This window comes from Triturus cristatus, chromosome 11, assembly GCF_964204655.1.
Source record: "Triturus cristatus chromosome 11, aTriCri1.1, whole genome shotgun sequence".
NCBI classification, from domain to species: Eukaryota; Metazoa; Chordata; class Amphibia; order Caudata; family Salamandridae; genus Triturus; species Triturus cristatus.
The window spans coordinates 553,340,242-553,354,357 of NC_140594.1; positions in this window are offsets into that span (position 1 = coordinate 553,340,242).

Sequence of the window (14,116 nt, forward strand, 5' to 3'; positions counted from 1 at the left end):
ATCCCCTTTCTGAAACTCTTGCAGAGGGCATGGGGACTTTACTCATCCCCTGTCACCAAGGTTACCCTCGGTGTATGGCACCGTGTGGCAAAGCCCTGGCATTGTTTCTGTCCCATTGACTCCAATTTTAGGCAACGCTGAGTTTACCCTGGGGCTGAATCAGAATGCCTTTGCGGCCTGTCAAACAGTTTGCTGATGCTATATCGGGCATTTATTTGACCCAACAGGCCCTTTTTCATTTTGAGCAGCTCTGGGCTGACTTTGGGTGCCGGAATCAGAGAGGATGAGATACTTGCAGGTCCGACATTGGGTTACTGATCCAACCATTCAAAAGGGGACTCATCGTCCACTCATACTATGGTAATCTCCTAAAGAGTGGGTCACACTTTGAGAACTTATGATGTTATTAGAATGGTGATCCAGTGGAATTCTATGAAACAGAAATTGCTGTGGGACACTGGCTGGAGGTTACTGGTGGAAAGAAGCTGTACAGGAAATAAAGGAACTAAAAAAACACATTTTATATCTGCGCAATTACTACAGATTTTGGCGACGACTGACTTGCAACTCTGTGCAGAGGGCAGCTACCAATGAGTAACCTCCACCCCTGGAAAAGTGCTGTATCTGGTATTGAACAGTGCCGAAGCTGTATTCCAAACCGTGAGTTATCTTCACACTGCCCTATGGGACACTTGAACTCTTCAACTAAAAAGTTAAGGAAGGGGCGATGCTAGTACTCGAACTATAAGGGCTGCATTAATGGCTTTGAAAGGCTGGAAAGCTTGGAAGTATTTTGGAACTAATAGCTGAAAAAGCGCCCACCGAGTTTTTATCCCTGCCGGGATCTAGGGAAATTGTTTTGTGTCCCTGTTCATGCTTTGAACTGTAAGCCATAGCATGTGCCTTTTTTTGTTAAACTCGGTTTTGCAGCCTCGTCTTGAGCGATCGCGCCCTTCGCCTTCTACTGTTCACAGCTGCGCTGCCTCTAACGCAGCAACTCGAGTATCCAACAACTAACAATACGCTCGAGCACTCGCACATGCTCAATTCGTCTCAGCACTTCCGCTTCTTCACAGTTGTCCAGTGCGCAGTACATTGATACAACAGTATCTATACACTTCCCTGAAGCTGTGGGAAAGCAAGCATACGGTACAATCGGCCATCTCCTCAGTTTTTTTTTTTTTAAATCATAATATCTGGCATTGCGATCCCCATTTCCTGTATCCTGGTCCCTGCAGCCTCATCACACGTCACATTTTCGTAGGCATAGAAAGGGGACTACGTGATTACACTTACAGAGAAGAATACAGAGGAATACAAATTGCATAGAAAGAAGACTCCACAAATACACTTGTAAAGAGGACTACAGATTGCAAAGAAAGAAGACTGCGGCTCATACTTCTGGAACACTTTGAACTTGAACATGTGCATTACATTTTAAGATTAAGTGCATTGTTATTATTTTAGATAGTTGTTTTAACGTGGTATTTTAATTTATTGTTTCAATTTTTTTATAGTTATTTATTATTTTACCTTGTTGTTTTTCTGTGAAAATGGCAGAACAAAGTATGTCTGCTCCTCCAAGTTTTTTACCACTCCCTGGGGAACCTGTAATTCCATGGAAGAGGTGGAAAAATATTTGTTTCACCTACATGCTAGCCATTGGTGGAGATAAGTATTGTCCCTTAAGAAGGTAAGCGATATTGCTTCATCATTTAGGGGTAGAAGGACATAGGATTTATGATGATCTCCCAGAAGTTTCGTTGGGAATGGGAAACGAACAAACCTATAAATGTATACGAAATATCTATACAAATGTTAGAAAAACACTTCACACCTAAAGTGAGCGTAGTTTTTGAGAGACACAAATTTTTCTCAAGAGTACAGGGGCACGATGAAGATGTTATGAGTTATGTTGCTCCATTGCGTGGGTTGGCAGTAACATGTGAATTCTAAAACTTGTCTGAAAGTCATATTCGAGATCAGATAGTGCAATGTACAAAGAACAGGAAAGTAAAGGGAAGACTCCTGTCCCTGGACCCTACATTAGAAGAGTCCAAACAAATTGCTAGAAGTATGGAACATACTGAAGTGTGGATGAAGGAGATCGACATAAGTCAATTAAGTGTTAAAGCTTCTGAGAAAGAGTCATCCTTGATTAAGGGGTTACATTGAACCCTAAACCCAAACCTACACAAGCAATGGAAAGCAAAGTGGAAGAAAAGAGGAAGATAATGTACTACCGATGTGGAGCTCCAGGGTACATTGCTTCCAGTTTTGCGTGTGCTGCAAGAAGTATGCCATGTAGAGAATGCGGAAAGAAAGGTCACCTAGCAAAGGTCTGCACATCAAAAGGCAGGGTGAGAGATTGCAGTGTAAAGGTAGTATAGGTGCTTGAGTAAATACAACATGAGATTATGTGAATTATAAATGAGGTTGAGTGTTCTACGTCACAAGAAAATAGTAGTCCACAAGGAGTGAAAATGGAGAGCTATGAACCATTAGAAAAACCAGTTCAAACATGAATGGCAAAATATCCTAGTTTGCAAATGTGTTCTATATAATTATGTCTCTGCCTTATTTTCCACATAATACATCATCCGCTGCATAATCTTACAGTTTTAACCGATAAAATATTTGTAGCTCAAACGGAAAAAGGTTATAAAAAATGGGTCTTGTGTTGCTGCAAAGTGGAGGGCCCTTTGCAAAGGATGACTGATCACCTTTCTTACTGTTGCATTTGTATGTTACACCGGTACTAATAAGGCAAAATATTTGCAGAGACTGTTAGCATGTGTAAAAACATCCAAACAATAAAGTATCAGAAAATATATTGCATTACACTGCAGCCTTTTTTTTGCTGCATAATTCAGTCAACACTGCTTCAAAAATGTGTCCCCCATTGATGCATAATTCCAGTGGCCCCACAGCAGGCAGCACATGTTAAAAGTGCCTGTGCATGAAGCAGAGAGACTATGACATTTTCTAATTTAGTTTGGTATGCGTGCAAATCCTGCATTGCTGAACCCTGGTGATTTGCAGCTACTACTGCTGAAACAAAGCCAATGGATGTACCAATGGGTGAGGCAGACTGGCCTCAAGGGCAGGGCCAGCTTTAGCGCTGGTAGCGTCCTGTGCAACAATGTTTGATGGTGCCCTCCAATGACCACCTCCACCACAGACTCCCTCACTACCACCTATTAACAATGCTCCTCAAGTCTCTATAACCACATTCTCTCTCAGATGCTTTTAATTTGATTTACAGCACCACTCTTACAAGTGTATGGTGTCAGAGCACTTTACATCACACACATTACACAGAGATAATCAATCATACGTGTGTAAATCACTGTACAGGAAATTTTACATAAGACAAAGGACTACAAGGTGTAGGAGTCACATGACAACCATACTAGTAGGCAGTATAGTTTAATTGTGATTAGTCTACATAAAAGCATGGTTGGGAGTTCTCTTTAATAGACAGAATGGTTTCTATCCAAATTAACACTTTATGCAAAATTTGGATAATCATAGTTTGGGGGGAAAACCATAATGCTCTAATTTATACCCTGCAGTCTCCATGCAGCTCTTTGTTGACAGCTAATAGCTCACTGTTCTGTGTTAGGATTTTAAATTATAAACTTCAAGTAACAAAAGGATCTCTCTGACAAAAGCAGTAACCCACTGACCTAGTTACAATATGTGCACTTTGTAATCTGCATGGTACATGTTCTTTGCAGCAGGCATATTATCCCTCTGAACTACCTTCAGGAGTCAACCCTTCCACTAGACTAAACTCCGATCTCTCTCTAGGAAGAACTTTTATCACTGGCATTATCATGAAACTTTTATTGTTGCGGAAAATTGCTGAAGTCCAGGAAGGAGGCAGCAAGTGTTTTTAAAACCCTAATATACTTGCAAACACTACGCTCCCACCCAAAATCAGTGACTGGTGCGGTCACACGTTCGCACCACCCTAGCCTGCTCAAGGGTCCTGTGACCTCAGTGACAGAGTCACAGTGACAGAGTCATTGCTGCTCTAGGGTGTGCTGCTTCATAGGCCTGCCCGCAATTCTGAAAGTGAACTTCAGTAAGGATTGTAGTGGACAGGCCTTCAAGGTTAACCCACACTTGCCACCGCTAATGTCCACCTGCTGGTGCTAAGATACCAGGGCTTCTAAGGTCTAGCATGGGAATGTGCTCCCTCAGGAGAGTGATCTGGGCGACTGGTCATGAAGGCTGTTCCCCAGTTCCAAATTCTGCAGCTCAGACCATAGTGGAACATCCTCTTTCCCACTGAACACCATACTGCCCCACTTGGAGAAACTCGCGCTGCCTTCAGCTACAACCCAATTGTGCCCCACTATAAATACCTGGATGTGACTCAATTCTAATTACGCACAAGAGTAACATGTTGCCTGAAAAAAAAAAAGTAACAACATGGGCGAAAAAGCAAACACTCATAGGGAATGCAAGATTAAGTAAAGCATGTGAAATGTAAGCAGGAACAACATGGTTACCTTAACGCTTTTACACTTACTATTCAGAAATCAGTGAGTGCTATTGCCTGAAAAGTTAAGGACATGACTACAGGGCCCAGAAAGGACCTGTATCAATGTCCATTGCTTATATCCTTACAAAACGTAAGCAGTATGGTTTAAAAAGACCACATCCATAAACACAGAGCCGTGGTACACATTTAGTTTTCCAATCCATCCATTAACCAGGTATTACAGTTCCTCCAGGAATGGAGTACTGCCCCACCCAGAGAATACAATGCTGTTCAAAGAAAGACGAGAAAGCAAAAGTAGCGGTTCACTGGCAAACTGTGTAAAGTGGCGCTAATGTTTTTGGGTGTGAATAAAATCAATCTGATCACTTTGCGACCACTCTGTCTTGCTTTATTTAGTTATGTATTTATTTTCATTTTGAACCTTTTATTTCACTCCATCCCGAGGCTGCACTTTGGAATAGAAAAATGTCAGAAAAATATGACATTTCCAGCAAATGTGTTTTTCTTTTTTGGATCCATTTCACAAGAGAACAAATAAATGAAAGAAGGAAAGAGAGGGTGAGAACCATTTTTTTAAATCACGGTTTTCAGTGAGTGAGTAGGAGTCGGACAGAAAGAGGAAGAAAGAGAGGGGGGGCAGCTGCCATTGCAAGTGCAGAACTGGACACTTGCCCTCTCTGGGAAGGAAGGAAGAGACAGTCCTTTTCCTTCTCTGCCCGCCCCGCCTGTCCCCGAATCTATTGAATAAAAGAAGTAGGGGCACGTCGTACCCTGCCGATCCCGCCCGCATCGACCACTGCAGTAAAGGAAGTGTAAATCCAACAAAGTGGCTGAAATCCAAACTTGACCAAATATAAGGGCTTTGTGGTAGGCCAAATATCACAGTGCCACAGTCCAATGCAAGGAAACATTCTCTGATGGAGAAAACACTGCTCCTGTGCTGCGAAGCAACCAGTGTTTCTCCAGCTCGTCGCCGCTTGTCAAATTACCACAAGATCCAAATAGTAGATTTAGGAGTGAGCTTTATCCCATGCAACACTGTGCTGGTCCAAGGCATAGCATCATCAGCCACCCCCATGCCATGTTCCAGACTTTTACAATAGCACACTCACCGTGTTGGAAACACAACAAGTTACGCACATAATGGAAACAAGTTATACAAATAATGGAAGGTAAAAAGGATGTAGCACATTTCTTTCCTGACAGTCGTACTAAGAGGACCCCGAGAATCCCTGTCACAGGGCATTGTCATTATGCCACTGGGGCACACTGATGTTGTCTATGTCATTCTTCCAACCTCTATTATTGTGGAGACAAACAGGTTTTTCTTTTTGTTTACATTCTATGGATTACATTTCCTTAATAGTCTGTCTTGGGGGTGTGGAAGTTGGGATTTTATTCTGGTGGGTCTGGACTTTTTTCGTTGAAATTCCTACAGTATTTGAAGAAGCAATTTAGGTATTTTTGAAATCTTGTGGGTTGGTCAGACAGGGGACTGGGGGTTTCTTGGGGGCATGGAGCCAACTGTTAAACAGTCCTAGGTTGAAAATGATGCCTGTTAATCAGAACCAGTGTAAACTGCTCGGTAAACAACCTTTACAACGCAGTCATTACATTGCACTACCTTTACATCGCATGTCATTACAACGCAGCCATTACATCGCATGTCACTACAATGCATGTCATTACAACGCATGTCACTACAACACAGGCATTACATTGCAAGTCATTACAATGCATACCATTACAACGCATAGTACCCTTACATTATCCAACACTTACCCTACTGTTGCACTCACTGGAGTTAGAATATTAATTTTTACCCCTACACTATACAGCACTTACCTTAAATGCGATGTAATGGTATGCATTGTAATGGTATGCATTGTAAAGGTATAATGCAATGTAATGGAATGCGTTGTAAAGGTAGTTACTGAAAATGCTATGTAATGGCATGCGATGTAAAAGAATGCGTTGTAAAGGATGTTGTGATGTAAAAACTGCATTGTAAATGTATGCGTTGTAAATGTATGCGTTGTAACATCATACATTCAAACTGCTCACATGGAATGTCTGAGGATTGGGCTCAACTAATAAGGACTTAAAAACACACTCATATCCGACGTAACATAACACATTGTGTTTCTTCATGAAGCACATTGAACTGGACAGGAAGTTGTACATTTACAGTGTGGGAGAAAGGACCAATTGTTCGCCACAAGATATTTCTCCTATACTAGGGGTGCTTTAATGGCCACTCGCCATAGGACCCACTTTGCCCCCTCCGAAATATGCATCAACAGCGATGGCAGGTATGTTTTCATTAAGAGGATGCTAGATGGTATGGAAGTGGTTTTTCGGAAGTATTTGTGCCCCTAATAAAGACCAGGCTGCCTTTTACTCCTTATATCATAACAGGTTGCTAAATGGCCACAGGCTCCTTTGATGCTGGGGAGAGGGGGATTTTATTTGTGTTTTAGTTATCAACTTGGAACGTTTGCATCTCACTACTCACTGGCACCGCTGTAACTATGGCAGCAAAGATTTTAAATACCTGGAAGAAGGATTGGAAGCTAGCGGATCCAAGGTGACAGCGACATGCTGTGGCTCAAGAATGCTCATTTTACTCTTCAATCTGCAAACTGCGTGTAAGATTGGACCCTGCACTGTGCTCTACTTGTGTGCAGACCGTGGTTACATAGACAGATTATTTGGGAAAGATGCTGTTGGATCATAATCCATGAGGTGGACCACACACCGTTGAATGCCTTGTTAGACTGAGAGGCTTTCAAAGTTGTAGTCACTGTCCATTGTGATAAAATGGTGGGTGACGTCTGGAAAACCTTCAAATTTGACTCGAATGAATAAGACAAGTTATTTTGGGCACTGGAGTTATGGGTGGTCAATGACCATATGTGTGACCATATGTGACAACCACTGCCTCTGACCGGGTAAGAAAGGCAGGTCTTCATACTTGATCGACTCAGATGTCATTATTATAATGTGTACCTTGCTAAGATCTACACGGAAAGACAGAAAGCAGGGTGCCTACTGACTTGGCTGTTGAAACCTGAAGTCAGGGGTGCACATATTGTATATTTACTCAGACACACATACATTACTCATAAAGTAATATACAAAGCTCTACCAGCAAATGTATGCAGTGTCACTGATGAATCTAGAAGCCTTTGTGGACAATATGACTTTGCCTGTGGTCCGGCTTGAATACTCCGAGGCACCGAACCGACCAATAACTAAGGCAGAAGTTAAAGAGGACATTAAAGATATGGCCCACGAAAAAATCCCGGGTTCAGCAGACATACCTGCAGACTTTTACCTGAACTACTCCAAATTATTTGCTCCACAATTTGTGAACATGCACTTTGTTGACTTGGCAAAGGAATGTCTTCCTTATGGGATCCAGGAAGCCTGGCTGATTTAACTCCCTGCAACCCGGATCAGATCCCATGGACAGGACCTTCCATTGACCCTTCTCATGCGCAATTCTGACTATTAAATACTGAGTAAACATTTGGCAAGGAGACCGAAACACTACTGCCAATATCAATTATTGCAGATTAGAACATATTTATCCCCAAATGCAAAATATCTATGAACATCAGCCATTTGTTCTGGAGTTAATGCCTCAGATGCTGAGGTGTCCCCTGATGTTTTCAATAAATTTGGAAAGTGATTCGATACCATTGGGTAGCAATGGTTAGTAACTATTTGGTTTTAGGGGAACTGCTCCAATGGGTTTCTCTTCTGTACACAGGATCTACAGAAATGGAGCAAAGAAGTATTGTGGTGTCTACCTTGATTCATTAAGCAGAGGTAGCATGCAAGACTGCCCCATATCATCTATGCTTTTTGATTCAGTGATGGAACTCTTTACCTGAGATGAGTGTGGAGGGCAATAATAGGGGTAGCCCTTCAGCAGATGATACACAGATACACATGCGTTCTTTATGAAGACGATTTCATATTCTTTCTGCCCATTGGTCATGCTGGGTTGGAATGCAATCGAGTCCTTCCAGAACACTGTGCCAGTATTGGGACTTTGAGTTGTGCATTCCTATTCAACCAAGACATAACATTTGAACCTGTGGAGGTACGAGCTTTTGGGTGTGCTCTAGGATTCTCTTACATGTTATTATCATGGAGTTCAATTGCAGCAAATGAATTCAGATTTAATAGAAAAGACCCTAGGTAAATCCATGTTATACCTCAAAATCTCTGTGCAGTTCTGGAAGCCGTTCTCCTTGGCAGTCTTTAGCTAGATTGCTGGTCAAAATGATATTGCGTTTCAATTATTGTATCCCGTTACTAACCTTCCCATATAGATACCTAATTTTTTTATTTAAACAGTTTCTTGCTGAACAAATATGGGTGTACAGAGGCACCAGCTAGCAAAAGGAAACTGAAACCCTCTTTTCAGAGAGAGAGGCCAGGGTGTTCCTGATATTGAGGTGGCTTGAGTTATAGTTACCTTAGGGCACGTGTACTTCAGATAACTATAACTGTAACTGATGAATTTAAGTGGTTTTTAGAGTTTAAAACATTACGTTTTTCGTGAGCATTTCACCTAACTGTAATGCTACTTTAAGCTTTGTTTTATCACTGAATTGCCCCTTATAAATACACCTATATATATACAGATTCACTGAAAAAACCATAGGTTTCAGGCACGTTATACTTAGGAATTAGCTTTTAAAAAACCTTAGGAATTCAGTGAAAAAAACATAGGTTTCAGGGGCGTTATAGTTAGCTGGACTTTTCACTCGTGCAAAACCATTGAAATTCTCCCGTTATAGTTAGTTCAGCTAACTATAACTCGCGCGCCCGCAATGCACTGCTGATGACATCACATATTACATCACTGATGACATGGTCAGTGACCTCACTCATGACATCACTGATGACATCTCCAATGTCATTAAAAGGCGACTATGCATACAATGAATCCAAGTGGAAAGTGTTTACACCGCTAGTGAAGCTCTGACGTGTCTGACGCCCTGCCGTGCCTAATCCCGACGCCCCCGCCGGTGGGTACTCTCCAAGTAGACACCCTTGTCGTTTATTTATACAAACATGGGTAGCTATTGGCGGGCACATTTAATACACATGCACACCAAGCCATTCAAAGGGGATTCGACAAAAATTCGACAAAAACTATTCAAGAAACCCCCCTCACGGTTAATAAAACACACATCCACCGCCGTATGCTATGACGCTCTCTAGCCCATGTGCACTGTAACACCACCCCGTGAATATGTCATGCCACACTTGCCTTTGCACGGGTTATATTGCCCCATCTAACGTACCTTCCACGTTGCCTATGTTATAACGCACAGCGCTATGCCTTACATATTACAATTTGGGATCCGTATCTTTGTCACAGTGCATATGCAACGTTACACTCCCCAGCACATATTCACATTACAAATTTAGAGACTAGTTAGGTTACACAACACTGCCCTGTGCATATTACACTCCAACACCCCCTGACCCTCCATACCTCATCGCAAAATGTAATGCCCGTGAAAAGGGTAGGTGAACGCAGTGTTAAATAGAATATAGTCCTGAGAGCACGATTGAAAATGAAAACTAGATATAGTGTATGGTATAAACTATGCACCAAAAAGTGTGATATAAGATGAACCGGGCGTGAAATATAATATGCAGTACATTGTGCGCAATGACAGATTCATTGGAGAGCACGAGATAGCAGAGGCACTAGCGCGTGCTATGCAATATGCGCCTTGGAGTGTAATATGCACAGGGCAGTGTTGTGTAACCTAACTAGTCTCTAAAGTTGTAATATAAAATATGTGCTGGGGAGTGTAACATTGCATATGCACTGTGACAAAGATATGGATACCAGATTGTAATATGTATGGCATAGCGCTGTGCGTTATAACATAGGCATCGAGGAAGGCATGTTAGTTGGGGCAATATAACCAGTGCGAAGGCAAGTGTGGCATGACATATTCACGGGGTGGTGTTACAGTGCACATGGGCTAGAGAGTGTCATACCATACGCACTAGCTGGTGGAATACAACACGGAGGTGTGTGGCACTCGGCGGGCACTGGTGGGTGTAACACAGTATTGGGCTCAGCCAGGAGCACGCTGTGACTCTCAAGTGAGGTCCGTCTCCTTTCCAGAGAGTAAAATAAAAAGTATTACACATCCGGCGGTGGATGTGTGTCTTATTAACCGTGAGGGGGGTTTCTTGCATAGTTTTGGTCGAATTATTGTCGAATCCCCCTTTGAATGGCTTGGTGTGCGTGTTTATTAAATGTGCCCGTCAATAGCTATCCATGTTTGTATAAATAAACGACAAGGGTATCTACTTGGAGAGTACCCACCGGCGGGGGGACCGGGATTAGGCATGGCAGGGCGTCAGACACGTCAGAGCTTCACTAGCGGTGTAAATACATTCCACGTGGATTCATTGTATGCATAGTCGCCTTTTAATGAATATCACAGAAATCGTCATGGTGATAGGTACGTACTGTTTGTCCAGCATGTCCTAGGTGTTTCTATAAATATATTTTAAAATAAATAAATAAAAAACAAAGGCCAGCCCCGGCGGATGGGGTCCCTGGGGCCATAAGTGGCCTGAGGAGGGGGCCAACGCAGCGCCCCTCCTAAAGAATAAAAAAAAAAATAGGCCATGCCCCGGGGGTTGGGGTCCCCGGGGTGGATTAAGGCCTTGGGAGGGGGGCCACACAGCCCCCTTCAAAAAAAGTTTTTTCCCAAAAAAAAATTAGGGGGCAAGCCCTGGGTATGGGGTCCCCAGGGCCAAATAATTAGAAAAAGAAGGGGGGCCACACAGCCCCCCTTCTTAAAAAATAAAATAAATAAAAGACCGACATAGCGCCGGAGGCCACGTCCCCTCCTTGCAGCACTCTGCAAATGCTCCCCCTGGAGAGTTGTAAGTTGGGGAATTAATTCCCCTTCAATACTGAGGGTCCCTGAGGGCCAACTAGCCCAACAGGCATCTCCAGTATGCGCAACGGAGCTGCGTTGCAGACAGGTGTTCTGAGGCCACGCCCCTTTTCACACCGCTCTGCAACGCATCTCTGTGGCGCTTACTGGAGGTACCTAGTGGGCTAGTTTGACCGTAGAGACCCTTAGAATTCAAGGGGACTTAATCTCTCAACTTAGAACGGCCACAGGGGGCGTTTACACAGTGGTGAAGGGAGGGGACAGGGCCTGAGGTGTCGTGTGCAAACACGCCCTGTGGTGCGTTTTAAGTTGGGGAAATAATTCGCTTTCAATCCTGAGGGACCCTGGGGGCCAACTAGCCCACCAGGTGCTTCCAGTAAGCGCCAATGCGCTGCGTTGCAGAGAGGTGGTGCAGGCCGTGCCCCTTTTTACACCTCTCTGCAATGGCGCTTACTGGACGTACCTAGTGGGCTATTTTGCCCCTAGGGACCCTCAGGATTCAAGGGGACTTAATCTCCCAACTTAAAATGGCCACAGGGCGTGTTTAAACAGTGGGTAAGGGAGGGGACGGGGCCTGTGGTGACGTGTGCAAACACGCCCTATGGCACGTTTTAAGTTGGGGAAATAATTCCCCTTCAATCCAGAGGGCCACTGGGGGCTAACTAGCCCACCAGGTGCTTCCAGTAAGTGCCACTGCTCTGCGTTTCTGAGAGGTGGCCCAGGCTGTGCCACTTTTTACACCTCTCTGCAATGCAGCTCTGTGGCGCTTACTGGAGGCACCTAGTGGGCTAGTTGGACCCTAGGGACCCTCAGGATTCAAGGGGACTTAATCTCCCAACTTAAAACAGCCACAGGGCATGTTGTTTACACAGTAGGGAAGGGAGGGGAAGGGGCCTGAGGTGACGTGTGCAAACACGCCATGTGGCGCATTTTAAAAGGTAGTTTTTATTCCCCTGCCCTATTATATATTAGGGGCTTACAGAGGAGGTCATGCTAATCACAGGGGGACCCCAATGCATAGTGTTCCCTAAGTGTCTTTTAACATAGCACTGGCTATAGGACTGGTTAGTCAGACTCAGTTACCACCAGTATCCGTCTGAAAAATTTGAGGGTACAGGATGATTTTGCAACAAGGCTTCTTTCTGCTCTTCTGTTTGTTCTTTCTGAACGTTATCCTTCTTCCTGCACATTTCTTTGTCTTTGAGGACTTCTGTTTCTTCTTTCTGCATTTCTTTTTTTTCTTTCTGTGCGTTTTTCTTCTTTCTTCACATGTCCTATCTCTGTAGGCATAGTTAGAAATAAGCATTTAAAAAACCTTTGAAATTCACTGAAAAAACCATAGGTTTCAGGCATGTTATAGTTAGGCATTAGCATTTAAAAAACTTTAGAAATTCACTGAAAAAAACATAGGTTTCAGGGGCGTTATAGTTAGCTGGACTTTTCACTCGTATAAAACCATTGAAATTCCCCCGTTATAGTTATTTCAGCTATCTATAACTCGCACGCCCACAATGCACTGCTGATGATGTAACATAATGCATCACTCATGACGTGGTCAGTGACATCACTCATGACATCACTCATGACATCACTGATGACATCATCCTTGTGATTGAGTGGCAGACCTCCTCTCACCCTAATATAACCTTTGATACACACATTCAAAAATAGAAACTAAAATTTTCAAAACAATGGACATACCAATACCAGTTACAACAACTAATTCAATAATTCTAAGATCCACATACACATCCACTCATTCACCAACAGTCCTATACAGTCACTCATACATGTACTCACTCATCATATGTACTCATACACCTATACATTCTGTTACACAACGCCACATCCATTTACTTGCATATACAGTTATACACATACCACCACTCTTACTTCTACAGAAACTTACACATACTTAGTCTTTTAATCAATCACTTATAGAAACACATACTTATTCATACAGGAACTCTTCCAATCTCTCACTCTCACATATATTCACTTATATAAACCAATAGTCACATATACTAGTTTAAAACATATGTAGTTACTCATAAAGACACTATTGAGACAGTCCTTCACTCACTAATACACCCATACACACACTCATCCACCCATACCATCCTGCACAAATGCAGTCTTCAACACATACAAACAGCGAGTCACTCATTCATGCACCTATGCACTACGTAATACCCCCACCGAACCATACAGACACTCAGACACTCGTACTGATACTCAAAAAACCAATTAATAACCTATATAGACACTCATGTAGCTACTCACCAACCCATGCAGCCACTTACACACAAAGTGAGACACTGATACAGATATTTACATATTTAAACATTACTCACTAAGCCATGTATTCACTAAGATACACTTAATCAGTCAGTTATACAATCAATTTTTCAAAAACAAATCATCCATTTAGACACTTATACCCATTTATTCTTCCATCGACCTTGAGATATACATATATAAAACATATTAAATTTTCAGAAAAACACACATTCACTGGATGATGTCATCAGTGATGTCATTTGAGATGTCATGAGCGATGTCATGAGTGATGTCACTGACCATGTCATGAGTGATGTAATATGTGACGTCATCAGCAGTGCATTGCGGGCGCACGAGTTATAGTTAGCTG